Source organism: Colobus angolensis, unplaced genomic scaffold (assembly GCF_000951035.1).
Source record: "Colobus angolensis palliatus isolate OR3802 unplaced genomic scaffold, Cang.pa_1.0 Scaffold35, whole genome shotgun sequence".
NCBI classification, from domain to species: Eukaryota; Metazoa; Chordata; class Mammalia; order Primates; family Cercopithecidae; genus Colobus; species Colobus angolensis.
In genome coordinates, this window is record NW_012116821.1 from 623,962 (window position 1) to 650,775 (window position 26,814).

General features: G+C 43.3%; 1 protein-coding gene across 1 annotated transcript in view; it reads left to right on the plus strand.

Annotated features, from left to right (window-relative positions):
• The window catches only part of TIAM2 (T-cell lymphoma invasion and metastasis 2), a 569,840-nt gene that overhangs the window by 493,990 nt on the left and 49,036 nt on the right, over positions 1 to 26,814 (plus strand). The window lies entirely within an intron of this gene.

Consider the following 26,814-nt stretch of genomic DNA (forward strand, 5'->3'; position numbering starts at 1 on the left):
AGTGCAATGGTGCGGTCTCGGCTCACCGCAACCTCCACTTCCTGGTTCAAGCGATTCTCCTGCCTCAGCCTCCCGAGTAGCTGGGATTACAGTCATGCACCACCATGCCTGGCTAATTTTGTATTTTTAGTAGAGATGAGGTTTCTCTATGTTGGTCAGGCTGGTCTTGAACTCCCGACTTCAGGTGATCTGCCAGCCTCGACCTCCCAAAGTGCTGGGATTACACGTGTGAGCCACCTCACCCAGCCGCAAGCCCCATTTTTAACCTGTGCAGGTGAGGAAAGCAGCTCTGGAGAGCCAGCCTCTCTAGCCTGCATTGCCTGGAGAGCAGCCCTGGGGCTGGTGTGAGCACTCCCGCTGCCCGTTGGCCATTAGTCTAAAAGAGGTGGCCTGAAATGGAGCAGTAGGACTTACTGTTTCCTGTATGCTGAGGTTTTGAGGATGGAATGAGATAATATGCGTAAAGTTCCCAGTACATGATCGCTGTTGCACATGTGTGTTCTTGGGAATTGTGTGTTCCAAACCTCCACCATTGTCTTTCCTCGTGTGCTCAGCATGCAGGCAGTTGACTCTTAGCTCACCTCATTTGTTGCTCAGTCCATGCTTGGAAGACACCATGTTCCATTTGGCAAATCATTTACACTAGGAAGCAAAGATCTTCCAGCTTCACTCCACTATGCCTGTGATGCTCTGTGAGGAGCAGAAGAGACAGGAATATATGGAGAATTGATGAGGGTTCAGTATGAAGTTCCTCTGCTTCCTAAGAAATGAATGACCGTTTGATTTTGCCTTGAAGGGCTTAAATTTCTGTTCTAGTTATTCATAGTGGAGAGAGGAAATGTCCATAGGCTGTATTTGACTTGAGGGGAAACATCGTCTGTAAAAACTTTATAGAGAGAATTAATTTTACCACTGGAATTCCCCAAAGAGGCCAGTGTTATTTTAGAGCCAACAAGGTGACCATTGAAGGGATTGGACGGGCCAGACCTGTTTATACTGGGATCCTGTTAATGCCGTATTTGTGATTTATGTATGAAAATCCCTTTTCTAGTGTTTGCCATCTTTTGAAACATTCCAGCAGCTTTTAAGAAAGTCTCATTGGGCATAGAGTTTCTGAACAAAGTCTTTATGTAAACACTGAACTTGTCGCATTAATGAACTCTCCATCCATAAACAGCCATTAGTCCTACCTTGTTAGGATTGGAGGTATATTTAGTAGGGGACAAAATAGAGAAGACCTATGTTTTCCTTCCATTTAGACGATATCAATCCAACACATGCTTACCAGATGATGAAGGTAACCTGAGGTTCTTTTTTAGCCTCCATGCCCCCTTTGAATCATTCTTTTTTAAAATTGCTGTGAGTAGTGTAGAGTCTCAAGCTACCAGAAGGCACTTAGATGTAAATTTGCTCTTTGGAATGAATTGCTCTTGGGAATGTATGTGTCCATTATATAGCGTCTCACCAGGGAAAAGAATTATAGAGCCAGCTCTGATGTGGCAAACCCACTTCTTTCCTGTTTATGAGAGTGAGGGCATTTTGGCTTCCGTAGCCTGTTTGGGATGACTAACAGCATTTAGCTCAGAGAATGCTCTGTTTGTGTGTAAAACTGCTATTACTGAGTCTGGCTGGCTGACACCCCAGATTTCCAGATGTAAAAACATATTAGTGTTCCTAAAGATGAGTGGTACATTTTTTTTTTTTTTTTTTTAAATAGTAAGGATCAAGCAGGTGAGTTAAGCCACTTTTATTTATTTATTTATTTATTTTTGCCAGGGAAATAGAATAAAGAGGCAGTCCTGGATCTGTTAAACCGCTATTCTATTACTCATCTTAGGCAGCCATTCGGACTGTCTAATCCTTTATACCCTATGTCTGTGTGAACAAAGAGCTTAGTTAGCCAGGCAGGCATGGTGCTTGTCCACATCATGCCCCCTGATGGAACCTTGCAGGTTCTTCCACTACCAGCCTAGTGGGAGCCACTAACCCTTTCCTGGTGTCCTGGCAAGACTGTGCTGTCTGCGTGTGACAGTCTCCCAGGCAGCGCCCCACCCTCCTCTGCCCTGAGCTGTACCATTCCTCCCCTCTCCTAAGCTCCAGGTGGCTGTTCCATAGTGATGTTGCTTGTGCTGGAAAAAACAGCCCCAGCAGACTCCTTCCCCAGACACCACAAACATGGACTTTTCTTTTTCTTTTTGAGATAGTTACGTTGCTTGTGAAGGAAGTTAAATGCCTATGGGCAAACATCTCAGAAGGAAGTCTTCCATTTTGAAGGTTGAGGGGACAAGAAAATAAGGATAGGTGGGTAAATTAAAAGGTAAAAGTGAAAAAAGACCAGGTCTCTCATTCATATGCAACATCTGAATGGCAAGAGAAGCCTATGTTTGTGGAAACTCTGAGAGGTGGCATGGTAACAAGCACACAGGTTTTGAGTCAGATGTGGGTTCGGGTCCTGGGCTGCCCTGTATGGGTTTTTTGACTCACCCAGGGAGTTCTGGGCTTTGGTGGATACTACCCCAGCCTCTTTACCCTGGTGGAAACAGTCCTGAGGTGCAGTCCACACAGCTTTGCAGATGGGCCCTGGAATGAGCCCCAGCTGCCCACAGCATCCTCGCTTTCACACCTTCCATGGGCTTCCTGCCCTTCCTGCCTCACTGTCCCTGCCCCCTCCTTTGGGAATCTTAGGGTTACCTTCCAAATAAACTTCTGTACCCGAGTCCTTGGCTCAGACTCTGCTTTTGGGGGAGCCTGAATGAAGATGCTGAGCCTCACTTTTCTCATCCAGAGGATAATGTTTCTCCCCTGCCTCTGTGGACCCTGTGAGTTTGGGGGAGTTCCTGTCTGTGGCATGTTCAGCCCAGTGTTTTACTTGGCAGGAATTCTGAAAACGTGCTTCTCCTCCTCCTCCCTCTCCTTTGCAGCTTCCTGTTTTATTAAAAATTACCTTGATTTGCTTTTGCAATGACTTAGAAAACAGTAATCCCATTTTTTAACTAAAAAAGTTAAAATTTACAGAAATAAAAAATTTAAATGACTTGAAAAACAGTTTTTAATACAACTTTGAAGTATAACTTAGCAGTGGCCAGCCATTTGAGAGCCTGCCTTTCCCTAAATTTCATGTTCCCTTGGCATTGCTAGAAGGCAACCATGTACTTGAAAAGAAGGAAAGTTCTGTTTGCTTTTCCAGAGAAGCCAATCCTTTCCTTGCTATAAAAACCAAATGGTTGGCTCTCTGGGAAAGACCTGTTTTTTTAAAAATAGAAATTATAAGAATATCAGAAGGTAGATGAAAAGGAAAGCCTTAAGCACTTGTTTGGGCTTATGTTGACCATCCAAACAGAATATTTATAGCCCCCTGTTGAGCGCCTAAAATGTTGGGGGGCGGGGGGCCCTGGGAACAAGAGTTCAGGGCTTTCAGTCATGTCCTGAAGTTTATGTTGGTTAACCTTTGTCTCTTGATCAGTTTCAAGTGGGGGAGGGAAACCCTGTCTCTGTCTGTATCTCTATCTAATCAGTCTTTAACTGAAAGAGGTGTTAGTCACAGTGGCAGGTCCCAGGAAGCTAGGGGGTTGCTTGTGGGTTGCTATTAAGGTTCTGCTTTTCTAGAAAAGAAGCATCCTTGCAGTATGTGACATTCATTGATACAAATAATGTTTAGGAAAATGGCTCTCAAACTTCCTAGTGCCCAGGACTCAACCTGCTGAGTTTAAAGAAAATGTAGACTCCATGGTTTTGCTGTCAGTGCATCTCCTGCAGGAGGCTTGGGGCAGTGCAAGCCCTCTTCCCCCACCTCCTCCGGCTCCTCCCGCTTTTGTTTTTTTGAGATGGAGTTTTGCTCTTGTTGCCCAGGCTGGAGTGCAATGGTGCGGTCTCGGCTCACCGCAACCTCCACTTCCTGGTTCAAGCGATTCTCCTGCCTCAGCCTCCCGAGTAGCTGGGATTACAGTCATGCACCACCATGCCTGGCTAATTTTGTATTTTTAGTAGAGATGAGGTTTCTCTATGTTGGTCAGGCTGGTCTTGAACTCCCGACTTCAGGTGATCTGCCAGCCTCGACCTCCCAAAGTGCTGGGATTACACGTGTGAGCCACCTCACCCAGCCGCAAGCCCCATTTTTAACCTGTGCAGGTGAGGAAAGCAGCTCTGGAGAGCCAGCCTCTCTAGCCTGCATTGCCTGGAGAGCAGCCCTGGGGCTGGTGTGAGCACTCCCGCTGCCCGTTGGCCATTAGTCTAAAAGAGGTGGCCTGAAATGGAGCAGTAGGACTTACTGTTTCCTGTATGCTGAGGTTTTGAGGATGGAATGAGATAATATGCGTAAAGTTCCCAGTACATGATCGCTGTTGCACATGTGTGTTCTTGGGAATTGTGTGTTCCAAACCTCCACCATTGTCTTTCCTCGTGTGCTCAGCATGCAGGCAGTTGACTCTTAGCTCACCTCATTTGTTGCTCAGTCCATGCTTGGAAGACACCATGTTCCATTTGGCAAATCATTTACACTAGGAAGCAAAGATCTTCCAGCTTCACTCCACTATGCCTGTGATGCTCTGTGAGGAGCAGAAGAGACAGGAATATATGGAGAATTGATGAGGGTTCAGTATGAAGTTCCTCTGCTTCCTAAGAAATGAATGACCGTTTGATTTTGCCTTGAAGGGCTTAAATTTCTGTTCTAGTTATTCATAGTGGAGAGAGGAAATGTCCATAGGCTGTATTTGACTTGAGGGGAAACATCGTCTGTAAAAACTTTATAGAGAGAATTAATTTTACCACTGGAATTCCCCAAAGAGGCCAGTGTTATTTTAGAGCCAACAAGGTGACCATTGAAGGGATTGGACGGGCCAGACCTGTTTATACTGGGATCCTGTTAATGCCGTATTTGTGATTTATGTATGAAAATCCCTTTTCTAGTGTTTGCCATCTTTTGAAACATTCCAGCAGCTTTTAAGAAAGTCTCATTGGGCATAGAGTTTCTGAACAAAGTCTTTATGTAAACACTGAACTTGTCGCATTAATGAACTCTCCATCCATAAACAGCCATTAGTCCTACCTTGTTAGGATTGGAGGTATATTTAGTAGGGGACAAAATAGAGAAGACCTATGTTTTCCTTCCATTTAGACGATATCAATCCAACACATGCTTACCAGATGATGAAGGTAACCTGAGGTTCTTTTTTAGCCTCCATGCCCCCTTTGAATCATTCTTTTTTAAAATTGCTGTGAGTAGTGTAGAGTCTCAAGCTACCAGAAGGCACTTAGATGTAAATTTGCTCTTTGGAATGAATTGCTCTTGGGAATGTATGTGTCCATTATATAGCGTCTCACCAGGGAAAAGAATTATAGAGCCAGCTCTGATGTGGCAAACCCACTTCTTTCCTGTTTATGAGAGTGAGGGCATTTTGGCTTCCGTAGCCTGTTTGGGATGACTAACAGCATTTAGCTCAGAGAATGCTCTGTTTGTGTGTAAAACTGCTATTACTGAGTCTGGCTGGCTGACACCCCAGATTTCCAGATGTAAAAACATATTAGTGTTCCTAAAGATGAGTGGTACATTTTTTTTTTTTTTTTTTTAAATCAGAAAACAATCTGATTGGGAAATACTGGCTTTACCAGTACACAGAACTTCGGTCTCAGAATTACGAGTTTGTTGTGTCTGTGCTGAAGATCGGTTTCATTTCCATCAGTGTGGAAGTGAGCGTGTGGCTTTCTGTTAGTGGTGGAAAAAATTAAGATCTTGGGATACTAATTTCCTTATAAAACTTAGTTTTGTTTGATTCTCTTTTTCTTATTCTCAGTCGTTTATTTATTCACTTGTATGTTTAACAGATAACCTTTTGTGAAATGTCAAAGGTACATAAGGGTGAATTACACATTATTTCATACTTTCAAGAAGCTCATAGTTGAATTGGAAAACACTTGTAAATAATTCCTGGCTCCAAAGAAAACAAACATTTGCAATGAAGAGAATTAGAGGTCAGAGGTGGGATTCCCACTAATTTTTCTGTTTTACAAGAGCAAAGGCACTCAGAAGCAAGGCACAGGGCTCTCATTATCAGCATCAGAGGACAGTTTCTGAAGGGGTTTGTGCTTGATCTCAGCACTGCAGATGGACAGGCCGTGGACCTGGAGGTGTGTGGTGGCAGTGGAGTGAAGGGCATTTCACATAGAGCAAGCAAGCTGGAAGACAGAGGCTGCATGTAGAGGTCGCGGGAAGAAAGGTTGGAAAGTCTATTGGGACCAGATTGTAGAAAACACTGAATTCCAGGAATTTATAACATATCATTGCATGCATCTGAAAAACCTACTAGCTAATTAACTAACTAATGAGTATTGTATTACTACTTCCCCCGCCTTCTATAAAATGTGGAAAACTTATCTGCTCATTTGATGGCCACTGGAGTGTGTGTGACTTGAAAAGCTTGCCCCTGCCTGTCACCTCTCTCATCCCACCACTCTGACTTCATTCCTTTGGATCTTAAGACTATTGTTGAGTTGAATGATCGGAAGTCCCTTATAAAATAAATACTCAAATGTTTTAGAGTAAAGAGTGAATAAAGGAACACCCATATGTTCTCTGTAGAACCTAAGTCTTCCTCAGCATTGGGAAGCCATCTCCACTAAAGTGTGGTCCTCACCGGTCCCCTTTAGGGGTGAGGTAGAGGGAATAACACCCTGCTGGCCTGTGACAGGGGCAGCTGGTGGGGCGGGGACAGCCCATGACAAAGAGGACTAGGCAGTGTGAGGGTCAGGAGGAGAACTGTTAAATAAACGTTCCCAGCATTTTGAGTAAAAATCAGTCTTGGCTTTTCTCTCTGAACATTAAATATAAATACATCTTTCAGATAAAAATCTACAGAAGTTCTCTGAAGCACACTGTGTGAAATATGTGTTGGCTCTGCCACTTTTGATAGACATTTGAGAGTTTGGGATGCCAGGCAGGTCTCCTATGAAGGTAGAGTGAGCCAACTCTCTCTGAAGCAGTAGTTCTATGAAACCATTGGCTGCTGAGAAGAGGAAACTTTACAGCCTGTTACATAAGGAAAAAAAAAAAAAAAAGATCTCACTTTCCTGTCGGTGTTATGAGTACTGACTGCCAAATGGTGCTTGTTTGTGTTTCTATTTTTTTCCCCTTCTTTTGTAAGGGGCTTGAAAGTGAATTATATTTCTCACTTTATTCCTGCCTATGAAGGAAGTGAGATCATTGGGAAGGACCAAGTGTGATAATCTTCTTCCTACTCTCATGTTTAGAGATAACTGTATTGTGACACTATCTTCACTTTTTCAGATTGGTAATACATGTGCATGGTACGAAATGCCAGCAGTGTAGAAGGGTAAACAGTGACAGCTAAGTCCCCCAAGCTACATCAGACAGTGGTGAAGAGCATGGATACCATCTGATGACCTGGTTCAGGTCCTGGCTGTAGCCTCTCCTACTCACTAGTTATATGACCTTGGGCAAGTCACTTAACCTGAAAGCTTAGTTTTTGCAACTGTAAAATGGTCTAGGATTTTTGTGGGAGCAACGGACTAATATTTGGAAAGCACTAGATACTGCCTGGCACATAGTAAAGGCCATGTAAATGTTTGTTGAATATATAGATACATTCCTCCTACCCAGTTCTTAGCCATGCAGTGTCTCTTCCAGAGGTCATCATTGTTCTTAGTTTCTTTCTCATCCTGGCCTGAAGAATTCTAAATATTGAGGAAAATTGGCTGGGTGTGGTAGCTCACGTCTGTAATCCCAGGACTTTGGGAGGCTGAGTCAGGTTGATCATTTGAGCTCAGGAGTTCAAGATCAGCCTGCGCAACATGGTGAAATCTGCCTTTATTAAAGATACAAAAATTAGCTGAGTGTGGTGGCACACACCTGTAGTTCAGGCTATCACTTGGGAGGCTGAGGCAGGAGAATCGCTTGAACCTAGGAGGTGGAGGTTGTAGTGAGCCAAGATTGTGCCACTGCATTCCAGACTGGATGACAGAGCGAGACTCTGTCTCATAAAAAACAACAACAAGAACAACAAAAATTGGGGAAAATAGTGGGGTATTTTTCTGCCTTGTTTTTACTCCATTGCCTTAGTACATAGCTGTGGTGGACAGAATAATGGCCCATCCCAAACATGTCCACATTCGAATCCCCAGAACCTGTGAATATGGCAAAAGAGATTTTAAATTTCAAAATACTTTGAAGATATGAATAAGTTAATTATCTTGAGATGGGGGATGGATTTTCATGGATTATGTAGGGGGCCCAGTGTAATCACAGGGGTCCTTATTGGAGGGAGGAGGGTCAGAATCAGAGAAGTAAATGTGATGAGGGAGGGAGAGAGGTGGCAGCCACAAGCCAAGGAAAGCAGGCAGCCTCTAGAATTTGGAAAAGAGATGGAAAGAGTCCTCCCTTAGAGCCTACAGATAGAATACAGCCCTGTGGCCTTAGTCTTCAGATTTCAGAACTGTAAGGTAATAAACTGAGTTTATGTGTCAAGCACCATGTTTGATGGCAGAAATACAAACATGAAAAAAACCCACAGTTCTGGTATTCGGGGTGCTATGGTCTGGAGGCAGACGTGTGTACAGACAGCAGTCATAATCCACCATTGTCATTGGTTTTACAGTTCTCGGACATGTCGATCTCTTTGTGGACCCTTTACTATTACAAATTATTGAGGGCCCCAAAGAGCTTTAGTTATGCGGGCTACATCTATATCTATTGATAAAGACTGTATTAGAAATGTAAACTGAGAAATGTGCAAAACGTTTGTTTATTTTAACATAACAATAGTGGATCCATTTTTATGTAAACACAATAAACATACTTTTAATGAAATGTCTCCTCAAACCAAAAATAAAAAAAAAACTTAGAAGAGTAGCCTTATTTTACATTTTTGCAAATTTCTTTAATGTGTATCTTAATAGAAGAAAGCTAGATTCTCATATCAGCATCTGCATTCAGTCTGTTGCAGTGTATTGCTTTGGTGGAAGTTATTTAAAGAAAATTCATTCTTATACAGATAGATGTAGTTGGAAAAGGGAGGAGTATTTTGATACTCCTTTCGGACAACTGTGGATATTCTTTCATAGTGCCCCAAAACTCAACAAGTGGCCATTTCTTCAACGTTAGTTGCCATGTGGAACCTGAGGCATTATTGGTGGAGTTTTCTTATTTGGTGTCATTAAAATTCATTGGCCTGTCTTGCACTTGGAATAGATCTTTTACTCATGCGTGATTTCATAACATGCCTTGTTTGTTTGGACATATGGGATCACTAAGTTATGTAGATCTTCCAAATGTGGACATTTCATTTCACAGTATTAAAAATCACTTTCAGACTAGTCATAGTGGCTCACACCTATAATCCCAGGATTTTGGGAGGCTGAGGCAGGAGGATGGCTTGAGGCCAGGAGATCGAGACCAACCTGGGCAATGTAGTGAGATCCTATCTCTACAAAAAATAAAAAATTAGCTGGGCATGGTGACTTGTGCCTATAGTCCCAGCTACTCGGGAGGCTGAGGTGGGAGGATTGCTTGAGCCTAGGAGGTTGAGTCTTCAGGGAGCTATGATTGTGCCACTCCACTCAGCCTGGGTGACAGAGCGAGACCTTGTCTCAAAAAAAAAAAAAAATATTACACTCAGATCTCATTGGAAAAGTTTTGGGAAGCTCATGGTGTCAGATACAAATTTTCCAAGATTCTGATTTTTTTTTTTTTTTTTTTTTGAGACGGAGTCTCGCTCTGTTGCCCGTGCTGGAGTGCAGTGGCCGGATCTCAGCTCACTGCAAGCTCCGCCTCCCGGGTTTATGCCATTCTTCTGCCTCAGCCTCCCGAGTTGCTGGGACTACAGGCGCCCGCTGCCTCGCCCGGCTAGTTTTTTGTATTTTTTAGTAGAGATGGGGTTTCACCGATCTCCTGACCTCGTGATCCGCCCGTCTCGGCCTCCCAAAGTGCTGGGATTACAGGCTTGAGCCACCACGCCCGGCCCAAGATTCTGATTTTTGTTGGACAGTTTGAATTATATCTACCAATACTGTCAGGCTCATTTTGTTCCTTTTAAAGAAAATGTTTTTTTCTCATCTTTATTTTCCAAATAAAAATTGTGGTTCTTGAAAAAAAGCAGTTAGTTCAGCTCCCAACACAGTTTGTACGTATGTTTTTCCTCAATGGTACGATTGTGCTTGGGTATGCAGCTGGTGAATTGTAAGTGTGCTTCCTGAACAGGTTCCAAGGGTGGAGATTTAGGACAATTACCAATTTTTGCTGCTCCATTGAGGACATTCTTAAGTGAAACTGGTGCATTTTTAAATGTAAGAATGTGGCAATGAAGAGCGTGATAGTGCTGAGCGCAGTTTGGTGTTCCTGCCTTGTTTGTGCTGAGACAGCAGCAGATCCTTTGCACCATCAGTGCACATGTCCTCAGAAAAGAAAAGGCAAATGCCATTTGACATTTTTCAGAAAATAATTTTCAACTTGTGGACTCCTTGAAAAGGTCTCAGTGACCCCTCTACAGACCACACCTGGAGAAGGGCTGTTCCGATACATACAGAGCAGCAACACAGAGGAGCAGTAAACTTGTGTTCCAGGTTAATCAGGGCTACTCTCCAGGGAGGGTCTCACCTGTGGTAACCCCTAGAGAATGAGAAGGTAGATGAGGGGGCATAGAGCATTCCAGGTGCGGAGAGAAGCTGGGAGGAGGCCGGGGCTGTCTAGCTCTGGGGAGGTGTGTGAGTAACTCAGACGGTCGGAGACTCAGGTGCAAATGGAGAAGAGGAGAAGGTAGGGTGAGACAGGTGAGGGGGCCAGTTGACAAACGGTCCAGGGAGCTGCGAGAAGCCTGGATGTAAAGATCCACAGGGAAAAGATGATCAGGGTGTGGTGGGTCAGATTCGTAGGTTAGAAAAACAGGCAGCCCCAGTGCCAGCCAGGGAAGCGCATTGCAGCTGCTGCTAGTCCCCTAAGAGATGATGAATGGTGGCCAGGCAGCAATGGGCTGAGAGGTGGGTGACACAGTGTGGCAGGCAGTCCCTGCCCTTCCCGCCCTCAGGTAGCCCACATAGGTAGCAGGCGATACTCTGTCCTCCTTTTTTTTTTACAGGGACTCTGTCTTGTATTTGACACCAATAAATCACTGGGCACGTAAGTAGAGTCATTCAACAAATATTTGCTTGAACATTTAACCAAATAAGTAGAGGATATAGGAACAACAGGACTCAGAGTATGAAAAAGAAGAAAACCCCAGGTCTTCCACTTTAAACATTTCAACATTGACATGGTTTGGCTGTGTCCCCACCCAAATCTCATCTTGAATTATAGTTCCCTTAATCCCCACGTGTCATGGGAGGGACCAAGTAGAGGTAATTGAATTATGGGGGCAGGTTCCCCCATGCTGTTCTCGTGATAGTGAGTGAGTTCTCATGAGATTTGATCATTTTATAAGGGGCTTCCCCCTTTGCTGGGTACTAATTCTTCTTGCTGCCACCATGTGAAGAAAGACATGTTTGCGTCTCCTTTCACCATGATTGTAAGTTTCCTAAGGCCTCCCCAGCCCCGCGGAACTGTGAGTCAATTAAACCTCTTTATTTTATATATTACCCGGTCTCCGGTTTGTCTTTATTAGCAACGTGAGAATGGATTAATACAAACATTAACTTTATTTTTCAACAAGATTCTAAGGCTTATGTTATATCTAAAATGTGGCTTATTTGAGGTGTGCAAAATAAAACTTGTAGCTAAGAAGGGATCTGTGGCTTTGTTTATACCTTGAGGTTGAATCTGGGTGCAAATAATTTGAGAATTTTTTGCCTTCAAGGTGGGAAATGAACTTCCATACTCAATCCTGAATTCAGGCACGTAAATTAGGTCCATGACATGAGATTTGCAATTTTTTACCCCATGTTAGGTACTCATCACCTGTGAAGAACACACTGAGGCCAAGCTAAGAAACCAGTGATCTCTGGAGAAAAATATTTTTCTCTCATTTTACTTTTCTTTGGTTTAACAAATATTTAGTTACTGCCTGTTGTATCAGGCGCTGATCTAGGAGTGCTAGAGATAAACAGGAACACAGTAGGTAAAAAAGCCTCCTTGTCCACATGGAGCTTACTTGTATTTTAGTGTGTGGACATACAGAGTAAGCAGGAACTTCACAATTAATAAGTTATGTAATGTACTCACAGATGGTAAGTGTGATGGAATGAAAACTGATCAGGATGGGAGGGATGGGGAGTAGGGACCAGGCTGGTTGCAGTTGTGCACAGGGCAGGCCGGAACAATTGGCACCTAGGAGCATAGGCTTGTGGGAGGTCAAGGATGGGGCCACGTGGCCATCAGGGGGCAAAGCCTTCCAGGCTGAGGGAACAATCGCCCGTGCCTTGATGTGGCCTGTTTTTCGGCAGGTATGCCTGGAAGGGCAAGGGAAGAGCAGAGCAGTGAGAGGTGAGGCCCAGAGGAAGTGTGAGGCCCAATCAGGCCAGATCAGGCTGGCCTCAAAGACCATTGTGAGGTCCATTCATTGGAGGGAAGTGAAGAGCTGTTGCCTACGTTTGAGCAGAGAAGTGACATGATCTGACGAGTGATTGGTAAGGATCCCTCAGTGTTGTTGAAAATAGACTCAAGGGAGGCAGTGGTGGAACAGAGGCTTTGCTATCACCCTGGAGAGAGGTGAGGGGGTGGGGTCTGCTTGGGGTGGTGGCAGTGGCAGTAGAGCCAACAGAGCTCGGCCAGAGACTGGAAGGAGAGGGGTCAGGGGTGACCCCCAGGTTTTGGCCTGAGCATCTGGAAGGTTGGAGTTTCCATCAGTTAAAATAGGAAGATGAGTGTGGAGCAGCTTTGGGGAAAGATGAGGAATTGATTTAGAAACTCCTTGTGTTTAACCTCTGTTCATGTTGAATATTTCACCTGCTTCCAAAACCGTTTTGAAATGAAAACCCATCAATAAAATTCCACAAGAGGCATCAAAATTAACAACAGAAAGAGAAAGGGGGGAAATTTTAAAAGGCATTGGTCTTTTCTCTCGATTGGATGATGTTGGGGGTTACTCTATGATTGGGAATCTTAATAACCTTATCTAGAAGATGCTCTAAATGGTAAATGAATTTACAGTGAAAACCTATCTAGAAAATTCCATTAAATTCGTCAAAATTAGCAACATAAAGAGAAAGAGAGGAAATTTGAGTGTCATGTTACCTGTAATTTAAACATCTCGATTCATAGGGTAAGGAAAACACATATTTGTTTATAGGAGAAGAAATCAATAGGCTTTGAAATACAAATTGTAGCACATCAATTCCTTTCATTTCAGACAATTTAGTTCTGATCTGTTGTATCTCATAAATTTATTTCTGCCTTACCATACTCAGCTATGATTATTTATAAACTATCCAGTCTCCTATAAATCTATTTATCTTTTATCTTTTCTTGCTTTTGGCTGTTAACATCTTTAACATGTCATGGGAAAATGTGACAAAGTTCAAATTATCCCATTTTGTTACTTGTTGGTAGCTCTGGAAAAGATCATTTGGAAAAAAGCATGTGAAACTGTTAGCAGAATTATTGCGTATCTTCTGCTAGGAGCTCTGGCCAGCTGCCCTGGGGGATGAGCAGGTGCTGTTCCACACTTTCTAGAGTGGCAGGATGCCCCCTCCTTCCAGAAGTCTCCCAGTGGGCTTGCTACCAAATCTAGACTTCCCAGTGAAGCACTTGGAAACTGCTGAATGAAACGACATGTGATTCTCCACATTTTAACATTTTTCTTTCCAAACACTAGTTATTTTCTCCTAAATTGCCATTTGTGAATCTAATTCTGTCTTTCATGTTTCAGTTGATGAATGGCCATGTCATTCTTTTGTGAAGTTTAGGCATCTTTGCATAGCAATATTAGCAACATTATTTGAACATTTGTTGAATTTTGTCATTATTTTATACAAATGATTGAGGAAAAATGGGGACTAAAAATGGTGATAAGAAGCCTAGCTTTCCTAACCTTAATACCCATGACTCCAAAATGCCAGTCACCAGGTGTGTCCAGCCAGCAAGACTTTAGCTCCATGTGGATGTTCTTTGACCTTGACTGTATTAGTCTGTTCTCATGCTGCTAATAAAGACATACCCGAGACTGAGTAATTTATATAAGAAAGGTTTAATTGACTCACAGTTCCACCGGGCTGGGGAGGCCTCGGGAAACTTACAATCACGGTGGAAGGGGAAGCAAACACGTCCTTCTTCACATGGCAGTGGCAAGCAGAAGTACCGACTAAAAGGGGGAAAGCCCCTCATGAAACCATCAGATTTTGTTTGAACTCACTATCACCAGAACATCATGGAAGTAACCATGCCCATGATTAAATTACCTCCCAGTGGGTCCCTCCCAGGACAGGTGGGGATTATGGGAACTACAATTCAAGATGAGATTTGGGTGGGAACACAGCCAAACCATATCACTGAGTCAGTCAGTATGTGTTCACTGGGGAAAGAGGAGAAAATTAATGCATGTGCTAGGTATATTTAAAAGGTGTGGCATAAACAGAAGTTTTATCATTTTTTGGGATCTTTGGGAGTAGAAGTTCACAGAACCTAAATACTCACCTTTCATGCTTCTCTTTTACAATTGTAGTCTGTGAGAAGTATAGGGCTGCTTGCATGTTGCACTGGCGATATCGTGGGCTCTTTCTCTTTTGAACTCTGAAAACATTTTGTCTGTATTCCTGATATGGAAGTTGCCTTGCAATATAGCTCTCTGTGTGCCTGTCCTAATTAACCTACTGCTGACAATCCCTTGAAAACAGGGACTTTGAAGAGTATAAAGGATGTTTTAGACACAGCAGCCAGCACAATTCTTGATAAAAATAGCAGGCATTGAGTAAATAGCTATTGAGTGAAAGGAAGGTTGTTAGAAATCTCTTAATGAAAGTTAAGGCAACGTTCTTGAGAATGGATTATGGGGGGTAAACGGAATCCTTGGAACACATCTTGAGGCTTCCAAGATTTCTTCTTTATAAATCTGATGCAAGGGAATTGTGCCGAGACTTTCTTGAGCCGAGGTCTCCATCACTGGCACATGTGTGGAGGGCACCCTGGGATGGCCCATAGCTGTAGTGGTGGAGAACCACATGCCCCAGCTCTGGAGTCCTGCTGTATGTCCTGGGAGTCCACGGAGCCTAGCTGCTGGCCCATGTCTGTGCTGTTCTTCAGTTTTAATGGGCTAATTGGTGTCCATGACAGTTAATTTGCCAGCTAAACCAAAACCACAACTAACAAAGAACAGTAACTTCTTTTTTTTTTTTTTAATTAAAAAAATTTTTTTGGGATAGAGTCTCGCTTTGTCACCCAGACAAATGGTGCGATCTCAGCTCACTGCGACCTCTGCCTCCCAGGTTCAAGTGATTCTTCTGCCTCAGCCTCCTATGTAGCTGGGACTACAGGCATGTACCACTACACCCAGATAATTTTTGTATTTTTAAAATAGAGACAGGGTTTCATCATGTTGGCTAGGCTGCTCTCGAACTCCTGACCTCAGGTTATCTGCCCACCTCGTCCTCCCAAAGTGCTGGGATTACAGGTGTGAGCCAACGTGCCCAGCCTAAGAACAGTAACTTCTATTATCACCAGTATAGGCCAATAGGGACAGTGAGTTGTTTTAATTTGGGGATAGTAACATTTGTAAAATACTATGGGTCTCAAATAAAGTCTCAAATGGATTCTAGTTCCTGGCTTTGTCATCTGTGACCTTGGGCAGGTTACTATAACTATTTTCTTGACTCTTAAAACAAGGGATCAGGCAAAATAGTTTAAAATGTTTTCCTTCTCTCTCTAAAATTCTTGTATTTAATGTGATTGAAGTGACAATGTAAGGACTACAGGAGTGTACATTTCCTCCAAAATTTTATGGACTGAAAAAAGTAAAGTAATGGATCAAACATTCCATTTTGGTTTTGCAGCCAGTCTCATTCCCTCCTTAAATAGAGTCAGGTCTTGACTGCGGTAGAGAACGTGTTTGTTAAGCCTTCATAATAATGGCAGGCTGTCTCAATATAAAGATCACAAAGAACCTTAAAAACATTAATTATCCCTCACATCACCCTGATGGAGCAGAGACGTGTTATTATCGTTTTACTTTCATAGCTGGGTAAATCAAGGTATAGAGACACATCAAGCCTCTGGTGCTTTGGACGAGGTCATAGTCAGTGGCACATACAGATAGAACTGTGTCTTCCTGTTTTTCCTTTTATGTAGGGAATAATGCCTGGATTTTAACTGCTTTTTTTTTTCCTTTTAAGGATTTATCTATTAATATTCATAGAGTAAAACCCAGTTATAATTCGCCTTGCAGTAAAGCAAATTTAGATGTGACCGGATTGCTGATAGCCCTTGTCTTATCTGGATTCTTATCGGGTAGTTGGGACTGACAATCAGAAAGTTCTCGTAATCATCTGGGAGTTTCTCAGTTCAGGGAAAGGTCAGTTGTTTGTGGTCACAGCTTCACTATCTGTTCTTGTTTCTTTTTTGATGGTTCATACAGCTTTTCATTAACCTTGCAATCATGTGACCAGATATTTCCTGTGATTTAGTTCTTTGGAACCCTCCTGTGGTGGAGTTTTGCCATTAATTCTAACTTCTGCCCTGGAATATCTACCCTGACTTCCTTATCTTCTTTTTTAAAAACTGAATAGAATTAACATACTATACAATTTACCTTTTACAGTGTGCCATTAAGTGGTTTTTAGTATATTCACAAAATTGTGCAACCATCACTACTGTCTAATTCCACAACAGTTTTATTTATTTATTTATTTATTTTTTTGAGATGGAGTCTTGCTCTGTCGCCCAGGCTGGAGTGCAGTGGCCCGATCTCAGCTCACTGCAAGCTCCGCCTCCCGGGTTTATGCCATTCTCCTGCCTCAGCCTCCCGAGTAGCTGGAACTACAGGCGCCCGCCGCCTCGCCCGGCTAGTTTTGTTTTGTATTTTTTAGTAGAGATGGGGTTTCACCGTGTTAGCCAGGATGGTCTCGATCTCCTGACCTTGCGATCCGCCCGTCTCGGCCTCCCAAAGTGCTGGGATTACAGGCTTGAGCCACCGCGCCCGGCCTCCACAACAGTTTTATCCCCTCAAAAAAGAAGACTCACACCCATCAGAAGTCACTCCTCAAAGCTGGGCGCGGTGGCTCACGCCTGTAATCCCAGCACTTTGGGAGGCCGAGGCAGGCAGATCACAAGGTCAAGAGATAGAGACCATCCTGGCCAACACGGTGAAACCCCATCTCTACTAAAAATACAAAAACTAGCTGGGCGTGGTGGTGTGCATCTGTAGTCCCAGCTACTTGGGAGGCTGAGGCAGGAAAATCACCTGAACCCGGGAGGCAGAAGTTGCAGTGAGCCAAGATCATGCCACTGTACTCCAGCCTGGTGACAGAGCGAGACTCCGTCTCAAAAATAAAGTAAAATAAAAACAAAAATAAAAAAAAACAAATGAAGTCACTCCTCATCCTCCATCCCCCAACCCCAGCTCCTGGCAGCTATGAATCTACTTTCTGTTTCTATGGATTTACCTATTCCGGGAATTTCATATAAAAATTAAAATACAATGTGTAACCTGTCGTGTCTGGCTCCTTTCACTTAGCGTAATGTTTTCAAGGTTCATTCATGTTGTAGCATGAATCAATCCTTCATTCCTTTTTATGGCTGAATAATATTCAATTTCACCTTCTTTTAATCCAAGAGAACCATGCACTTACTGAAAAGTTTCCTCAAATTTTCTTTTTTCCGTAGCAACTTTCTCTAATAGAATCTCATGTGTACTTTTTTCTAGGTTTCTTCTCATACTCTTTAAATAGAGCTCCAGCTAAGTAGTTCCTAAGGGCTTTGAACTGAAATTCAACTTTGTTAAAATTCTTTGAGTGTTTGAAATACAGTATTGTCTGTTACATGCCTCTGAAGGTAAGTGAGTGTGGCTTTTGGGTGTCCTACCAGTGCTAGTGGGTGTCTGTTTCCTTGCAGTACCAAAACCTTGGTTGAAGATTTCTCTCATCATTGACAGTGTATTTTTCGTTGGGGCTCTGATAAAACCCCATGGGAGGCACTGCACCTTCTTTCTTTGGGTTAAGCATGCTGCCTCAGTCACTGCCGTAGCCTACTTGGCAAAGGAGGATGTGGGTACATCTAAACACTCTTTTTCATTGTTCTCAGGAGTGTTGCCGTCAGTGTGGAGGTGGCTGTGGCAGCACCTTTCTACTGTGAGAACATCTGCCATGTTCCTGTTCCTTTAAGTATTCTTTCCCACTGTAAGGACATTTATCACAAGACAATTGAATCAGATCCTGGCAGCCTGCTATTAAGAAACATTTACCACCAGCATTTACTTTACCACTCTCTGTTGCTGGTGTTAGCTTGCATTGTCAAAAACATCACCAATTGGAATGTGACCTCAGGTTAAATGGACTTGGAAGATTTATGAAATATTTATCTTTCTAGCACAGTATTTATGCTATAATAGAATTTATTTCTTTGCAAGCTTAATAACATTCAAATTGCTGCTTTGAATTTCCCTGCCACGAGTCATAACGATAAAAAAATGCAAAGCCCCAGATATGGTCAGAAAAGAAGACTGATTTTATCTATATTAAGAGTAGGTAATAATAAATGGTGATCTCTTTGTTAATGGTGCAGTTTGGGACCTGACTCACCTTTGAATGTGGTCACTCAAGAGTTATTTTTTTTTTCTCTCAGTTATTTCTATTATTTTATTTAAATGCTTTGTTTTCATTCTCTTTCACTGACTGATGATCAGAAATATTTGCCTGGATGGCACAGTACAGCTGATGTCATTAATGAAAGATGTCACAAACCACTGCACTTTAAAGTAAAAGTATGAGTAAAATTTAGGACTATCTGTGTTACTTAAAAATATACATTGCTATATAAAGTTTACAAATTTAAATTTACTTATTTAGAAGAAATTGTCTTAAAAGCAAGGTCTCACTCTGTCGCCTAGGCTGGAGTGCAATGACACAATCACAAGCCACTGCAGCCTCTACCTCCTGTTGATTCTCCTGCCTCAGCCTCCTGAGTGGCTGGGGACTACAGGTGTGCAACACCATACTGGATAACTTTTTTTTAAAAATAGAGGTGGAGTCTTTCCATGTTGCCCGGGCTGGTCTTGAACTACTGACCACAAGCAATCCTCCTGCCTTGGCCTCCCAGAGTTCTGGGATTATAGGCATGAATCACCCCACTGGCCACAGAGTTAAATTTAAAAGGAGAGATTGTGGCTGGGTGCGGTGGCTCACATCTGTAATCCCAGCACTTTGGGAGGCTGAGGTGTGTGGATCACTTGAGGTCAGGAGTTTGAGACCATCCTGGTCAATATGGCCAACTCTGTCTCTACTAAAAGTCTGTAAAAAAAAAAAAAAAAAAATTAGCCGAGTATAGTGGTGTGTACCCATAGTCCCAGCTCCCGGGGAGGCTGAGACGCGAGAATCACACCTGGGAAGCAGAGGTTGCAGTGAGCTGAGTTTGCACCACTGCACTCCAGCCTGGGCAACAGAGCAAGGCTCTGTCTCAAAGAAAAATAAAATAAAATAAAATAAAATAAAAGGAGAGATTCGCAAAGATGTTCTTTGCAAATGTTCAATGTGCTCTTTGTACTGAGATAACTGGCTGTGAGCATTAATGCAGAGTTTTGTAATAGTGGGTGAGGCTTGGAGAACTGAAAAAAAGTCTTAATTTTCTATTTACATAATGCTATTAAGCCTCAGCTGGCAGCTTTGATTTACCAAAATTTTAATCCTTTCTTAAAATTGCATTTGTACTTTTTTAAAAAACAAAAGATACATAAAATGAAGGAATTGAATGGGGTAATTTCAGAGTTTCTTTTCTGATCTAAAATTCTTTGATTCTCTACAACTGTTTCGTTTATGGAATTGTATAGGATAAATTCTGAGAAACTGAATAGAGAAACTGAGTAAATCAAATAGATTAATAGCATAATTCAAACAAAGTACATTATTTTATCTGGATATGAGTAGATAGTAGAATGTAAGTATTAAATGTCAGAGACGTGTAACTCTAATGCCACAATGGATTATGTAGTTGAAAACTTAATTAAACCATTTATTATTCACTTGTAACTACTTTGACATTTTTTTTAGATTTTTTTCAGTCTTCTTAGAAAATTATTCTTCTATAGTTTTCACATCAGAAGGGGTTTCTAAGGATTAACGATTTAATCAACTAAAAACATTTTTTGAGCCTGAGATGAGAGTCCCACTGAAATACACTTCATCGTTATCTGGCTGCTATATTTTTAATTGCTTTAGTGAGTATATTTTATCTTTCTTTGGGAAGTGAAGGAGGCTAATACTCAGAGGGTGCAAAATGCTATGGGTTGGGTGCATTTTGTGTCCTCTGATGCCACTTGATTTTCCTAGAAGTAAAGTTGAGGTCCTGGCCACGGGGAGGGGCAGAGGGAGTTCTCAGAGGTGGTGGTGCTGACATTTTGGAAGTTTGTGATTCTGTTTTTGGTTATCATAATGATTCCAGGGATGGTGACATTTGGTAGTTGGGGACATGGTTGCTGGACATCCTACAGTGATCAAGTTAATCCCATATATTGCACGTTGTTCAATTGGACCTTAGTGGAGGTGAAAAAAACATGCATATAATTATCTGAGCTAGGAATTACCTCCATTTTACAAAGAAATGCAAATTATTTTTTCCCCACAGCTATAGGGTACTTGGATTTTCTGGGAAGATGGCAACCCAATAAAAAAGGGAAGTACATCCTTTGTTTTGCTCAGAACTTTGCCAAGAGTTTTGCCATTTTGGAAAATCATGTCACTGATGGTCATACCACTAAGGCACACTCTGCATTGGTCTGTGGTGAAGCTTGGGACAAAGCCTGTAGAGCCAGTGGCTGACAGCTTCCTCACGGCTTCTGGAGAGGTTCTGCTGCCATTTACATACGGAGTATGATTCAAACAAAGTATTCAAACACATGGTTTTTAATTATAAATTACTTTCCATTTATTTTTCTTTTTGTGTTATTTTTAGGGTAGTATATTGCTTTTGAAGAAACTATGTATGCAGGTAGATTATATTAAGAATGATTAATATAAAAAGGACCCTTTGGAGATGACAGTATTAAAAATCAGTGTACTATAATATATGCTTTGAAGCATGAAAAACATATTTGAAAAACAGTTTTCATTCTCATGCCCGATATTTTTAGTCTATTTCAAATGAATCCTTAGTCCGCATATTGAAGCACGGCTTTTTCCGATGCCGTGACTGCTGTCTTAGTTCATTTGCGCTACTGTAAAGAATACCACACACTGGGTAATTTTGAAACAAATTTATGGGCTCGTAGTCCTAGAGGCCGGGAAGTCCAGTATCAAGGTGCCATTAGGTCAAGATGGCACCTTTAACACTGCTGCATCCTCACATGGCTGAAGGTGGAAGAGTAAACATCGGAAGAGAACAGAGCCACTGCTGAGAGCCCTTTTTATCATGGCATTAATATTCATGAGTCATGGGTAGAGCCCTCATGACCTCAACACCTCCCACTAAGTCTACCTCCCAACACTGCTGCATTGAGGATTAAGCTTCCAACACGTGAATTCTGGGGAACACATTCAAACCATAGCAACTACCATTATTAATTTCTAGAAAAAAAAGTCATCTTGTACCTAAGAAGAGAAAACAGATACTCTCTTGTCACTTTGCATTTCTTGCTTTTGGCTACAGATTAATACCATGTTGAGCTTTTTAATTTAATTTCTCTTTCATTGCTGTTCCTGAGAACTGAGGAGGTACTCTCAGACTTTGGGGTGGAGTGGTTCTTAGATCACTTTTTCTAGGAACCAGTTGTCTGTCTTCAGGAGGCCCCATCCTGGCTGCTGGAAAGGCAGGGGAACTCTTCCCTACCTGTCCTTAAGATCAGGCGCTGCCTGATGTCTCCAGGGTCTGCTGGTGGCCACCTGGGTGTCCAGGGACTACAGAGAACTTTGTTGCCTAGTCTCTTGCTGCCTGGTTGAGTAGGGAGGAGGCTGCCGGCAAGACTGGAGTTATGGGATGGCAGCAGCCAGATGAACCATACGTAGCTGCCTGAGGAGAGTCAGGCTTCCTTAGGATTAAGCTGCAGGTGGGGTGCTGGCAGGGACACCATCACGCATGCCAGGCCTTCACCCAAGCTTCTGATTGCTGCCCCTTTCCAAAGAATTCCCCCTTGAGCCTATCACAGTGAGCACCTAGATCTATTGGTGCTTTCTGGGCAACAGGAAAAAGAAATGGCAAAACCCACACATTTGCATATTAACTGTGCTAGGTTGGATTGGGAAATGATGTAACTGTACATTTTGAATTCAGATTACGAGCTGTGTGGGTGAGGCAACCTTAACTTCAACATTTTCTGATATTTCTGTTTTTAAGTTGGTACCCAGGATGTTCCTTGAACAAATTTTGCCCTTTCGTTGTAAAAGGATCTGGGGTTGCCAGTGACTTGGCTGACCGTGGTGCTAATGGGCCAGGTTACTGATGCACACACAGTTCAGGAGGAAGCTGAATGACCAGGTGTCTCAAACCTAAAGCCACATATGTTCCCCAGTTGTCTGTAAGGAGCTATAGGCTGTGCAGAAGAGCAGGGAGGCAGGCATTTTCCATGGTAGCTTGCCTGGAGTGTCATCCTTGTCCACAGCATCGTTTTTTGTTTGTTTGTTTGTTTGTTTTGAGATGGAATCTCGCTCTGTTGCCCAGGCTGGAGTGCAGTGGTGTGATCTCGGCTCACTGCAACCTCTGCCTCCCGGGTTCAAGTGATTCTCCTGCCTCAGCCTCCTAGGTAGCTGGGACTATAGGCGCCCGCCACCATGTCTGGCTAATTTTTTGTATTTTTAGTAGAGACGGGGTTTCACCATGTTAGCCAGGATGGTCTCGATCTCCTGACCTCGTGGTCTGCCCCCCCTTAACCTCCTAAAGTGCTGCGATTACAGGTGTGAGCCATGGCACCCAGCCCACAGCGGTTGATTAAAGGAGAAAGATGGCTGAGCCTGGTCTCGTGACTGCTCTGGTCATGGCACCTTGTACTCAATGGATGCACAGTGTCTGGCACCCACGGGAATTAGGGGATAAATAAATTAAATGACAGATCCAAATTGAGGGGGCCAGACTGTAACTTGGGACGTTGCAGTTCTGCCGGCTCAACTGCTAAGTAGAAGCTCTTCCGCTAAGTAGAAGCTTTTGTTGGCTGTGCTAAATGTTAGATTTTTTCAAATTGTTAGATCTCTGCCCCAAACGGTTAATTTCCATGAGGAATGTGATGAGAATGACAAAATGGTGTATTAACCAGATACAAATAGATAACTCTTGACTTGAATTTATAATTTGTTTTTTTCATGATTTGCAGTCAGATTGGCCAGAGGCTTTTTCTGGAGCATGTCTGAACATCTGTACTGTACAATGCTGAGTGCAGGGCGGGCAGGAAGCAAGTGCTTATTACTCTCTGATAGGGACAAACAGCCCCTAAAACATGTTGCACTGTATATGTCCTGATGAGGCTCTCCCAGGTGGGAAGCCAGATTTTTGCCTGGGAGGGGCAGGATATATTTACTCCCTTTAGCAGCTGGTGCTCAGGACGTGGGCAGAATATAAGGGGGCTATGTATAGGCATTTGGCACCCAGGACAGGATGCCTGTTTCAAACAGCTTTGTAAATAAGCATTCGGATTTTACCAGCCTCCACTCTTTTTAAAGCCAGTCTTCTATTCTTCCAGAATGTACTTTTATCTCATGTCTCTTCTCTAAAGAACACTAAGGGCACCCTCCTTTTATGGGGATACAGGTCCTGGTAAAAGTGGAGGCTCCCAGAGCTGGGGATGGCAGCTGTGAACACTGTCCAGCTCGGACTGTCCTGTGCTCTGTCACGTCCAGGACGGTGCTGGCACACTGCTGGTGACCGCAGGGACTCTGTGTATGCCCAGATACATTCCACCTGGGGGAAACTTGAGCAGTAGAACACCTCTGAGATTTCCTGTCTTGGCGGATCTCAGGAACTGCCCACAGCTGCCTTCTCTTCTCAGATCTCCAGGGCCAGCCTCAGTGGGAGCTGGTTCCTTTGGGCCATCCTGTCCAAGCCTGTGCCTCAGAACCTGATGGCACCCAACGTTCTAGGGGGCCCAAGGGAGCCTCACTGATTCAAAGCTAAGCCTTTATCCTGGAGTGAGCAGGGTTCTGACGGGAAGGGTCAATATTCTCTTACCAGGTACGTGTTGGCCCATTTCTCATGCTTACCTGAAACGAGTCTCTTTCTCGCTAAGTGAATGAGTACCTCTTGGTCTCCTTTATAAGAGGCGAACAGTGGTTCGGGGAGTTTTCAGTGTTTAAGTTCCAAAATCTTGTGAAGAGTTTGACTCAGATGACTCAGGATTCACTCGGCACCCGCTTTTGACATCAGCCATGCTATTTTCACCAGCATCCATCTGGCACCTCAGGCTCCAAAGCTCCTTATTTTGCCACAGCTGAGTTCTTCGTGGGACTCAAGGTCTTGTTCATCTTTGTATCCCTGGTACTTAGTACATGCCTGATGTGCAGTAGGGACTGTGAAATCCCTGTCATCCATGAATGTGCATGTGGATCGTGTGTCCTATTTCCTGTACTTGATGTAACTCTTGGGAAATACCAGGGCTCCTTATTTTCAAGGTAAAGGCAGCACTAGTGCAAATTTGATTCTGTAACTTAGGTAGTGCACTTTTACATTGTGTGGCTTCCGTGACATGACTCTTTTTTGATGGCCTTATACTTCTTGCTTACTTCTCCATAAAAAGAAAGGTACCTCTCTTGAGGGTCACCCTCTCCCGCACCCTTGTGCACTGATGTTTCTATGGTTCTCTCCTCAGTCCTCTTGATGTCCTCCATTCCCTTGGCTTCACTGCTATGGAGAGATAGTCTGATGACTTCCAAATCCATGTCTCTGTGAAGACCTTTCTGAGCTTTAGACTCTGGACTCCCGACCACTGAAAATCTCCCACTGCATGGCCCGCACATGTCTCAGACTCAGCGCCGCGGAAGCTAAGCTTGTTATCGCCAGTTCTCCCCTTGTCGCATTTCCCATCTACCCAGTCACCTAGAATGTAGAAACCAGTCTTCCTCGATGCCTTTTTTTCTGTATTTTCTTATATCTAATAAATGACAAAGAGGGGACCCATGGAATCTACCTCCTCAAATGCTCAACCATCCCTTACTTTTTTCTGTTGCTCTCTTCTGTGATCTTCTGGTCCTTACACCTTGTACTTGTGATGTCACTATGACTTTCTTGTCCTCCATCCATTCGTCCATCGAGGACAGTCTTCCATCTCTGCCCCATTCTGTGCAGCCACACTCGGCAAGTTCCCCGATGGTGCCTGGCTCCTCCTAACATTCACCTTTACTCAGGCTGCTTCCGGTCCCGGAATCCCCTCTCCCTGCTGCCCACCCTGCCTTGTCATCTTCAGCTTGAAAGTCAAATAGATACTCCGCCGACATAAAGCCTTTGCTCACGTGTCTGCTTTCCTTTGAAGTGTTTTAAGGGCCCAGGGAGAATTGACTTGCTTCCTGAGTGTCCCCACTCAGCAGCCTGTGGACTTCCCTCATAGTATCTGTGATACTTGGTTGCACTCATCTCTCCGTCCGCCCCTCCCTCACCAACTGCCTCTCCCCAGGCTAGAAGCAGCCCGTGAGAGCATTTCACTCATTTTTGCATCCCCAGCTGCTCACACAGTGCCTGGAAAACAGCTGCTACTCAAGAAGTATGTGTTGAGTGCAGGAACGGAGAGATGCACTTAGGCTGGATGCAATAGGAGTGAGGGCTGCTGTTCTTTTGTGACTTACCTAAATTGGTCTCCCTTAAGCCAAGGTATACACATCAGAGAAAGGGGGCAGTCTTAGAAGACAGCGGTGGGTCACTTGGGGTTGAGGGTCTCGTCTTAATTCCCATGCAGTCAGCTTGTTGGTGAGGGGACTGCCTCTGTGTTGTGGCATTAGGGGACTAGGGGAGGCAGGCCCAAGTATCCTTACTTGTCATTGCTACTCAAAATTTCCCCAGGGAGCCTCATGCCTTTCGGGTCAGCACTGCCTTCCCTGGGCTAACTTTGCAACCAACAGCAGTGAGGTATGACTGAGATTATCTGTCTAGTCCTTATCTGGATGAGATTAGGGTGTTGGAAGGGGAAATGGAAGAAAAAAATTAGAGCTGCAGAATTCTGTAGATCATTATATGTTTTCCGGAGGCCTTTCCCTATCTTAGATGTGAGTGCCTGTGTAGTGGTTGGTAATATCAGCATGAAACTGCTGCTGGCATTCTTCTGTCTCAGCTGTGCCAACCTCCACGGGTTCCCCTACCTTCTAAAGGTTTTCTGGAAACCATCTTCCCTGCCTCCATCATGCTGGGCAGTTTCTTTGTTTGCAAGTCTATCCAAGCCTCTTGGGCCTAGATCAGCTCAGATTGAGTTCTTGGACCTGAATGGGATCAGAAATCATCTGGTTTCACCTAGTTGAGGGGACATTCTATCAAATACAAGAATTACAATGAAAACTTGTGTTATGTTTTCATAGAGGCTGGTCTTTCTGTCTCTATTGGAGAAGAGTGCTGAGGATGGGATTTGTGCTTCCAGTTGTAAGCTGGAAAACTATGTGTTCTACTTATTTCATATTATTTATTTAAAATTTTTAATGTTTTAGTTTTTAATTTACTTACATTTAAAATTTTTATTTTTATTATTTTTATATTTTAATTATTGCCCCCTCCCCTCCCTTCCCTACCTCTTCCCTCTCCTTCCTTCCCATCCTCTTTCGTTTTCTTTCCTTTCTTGA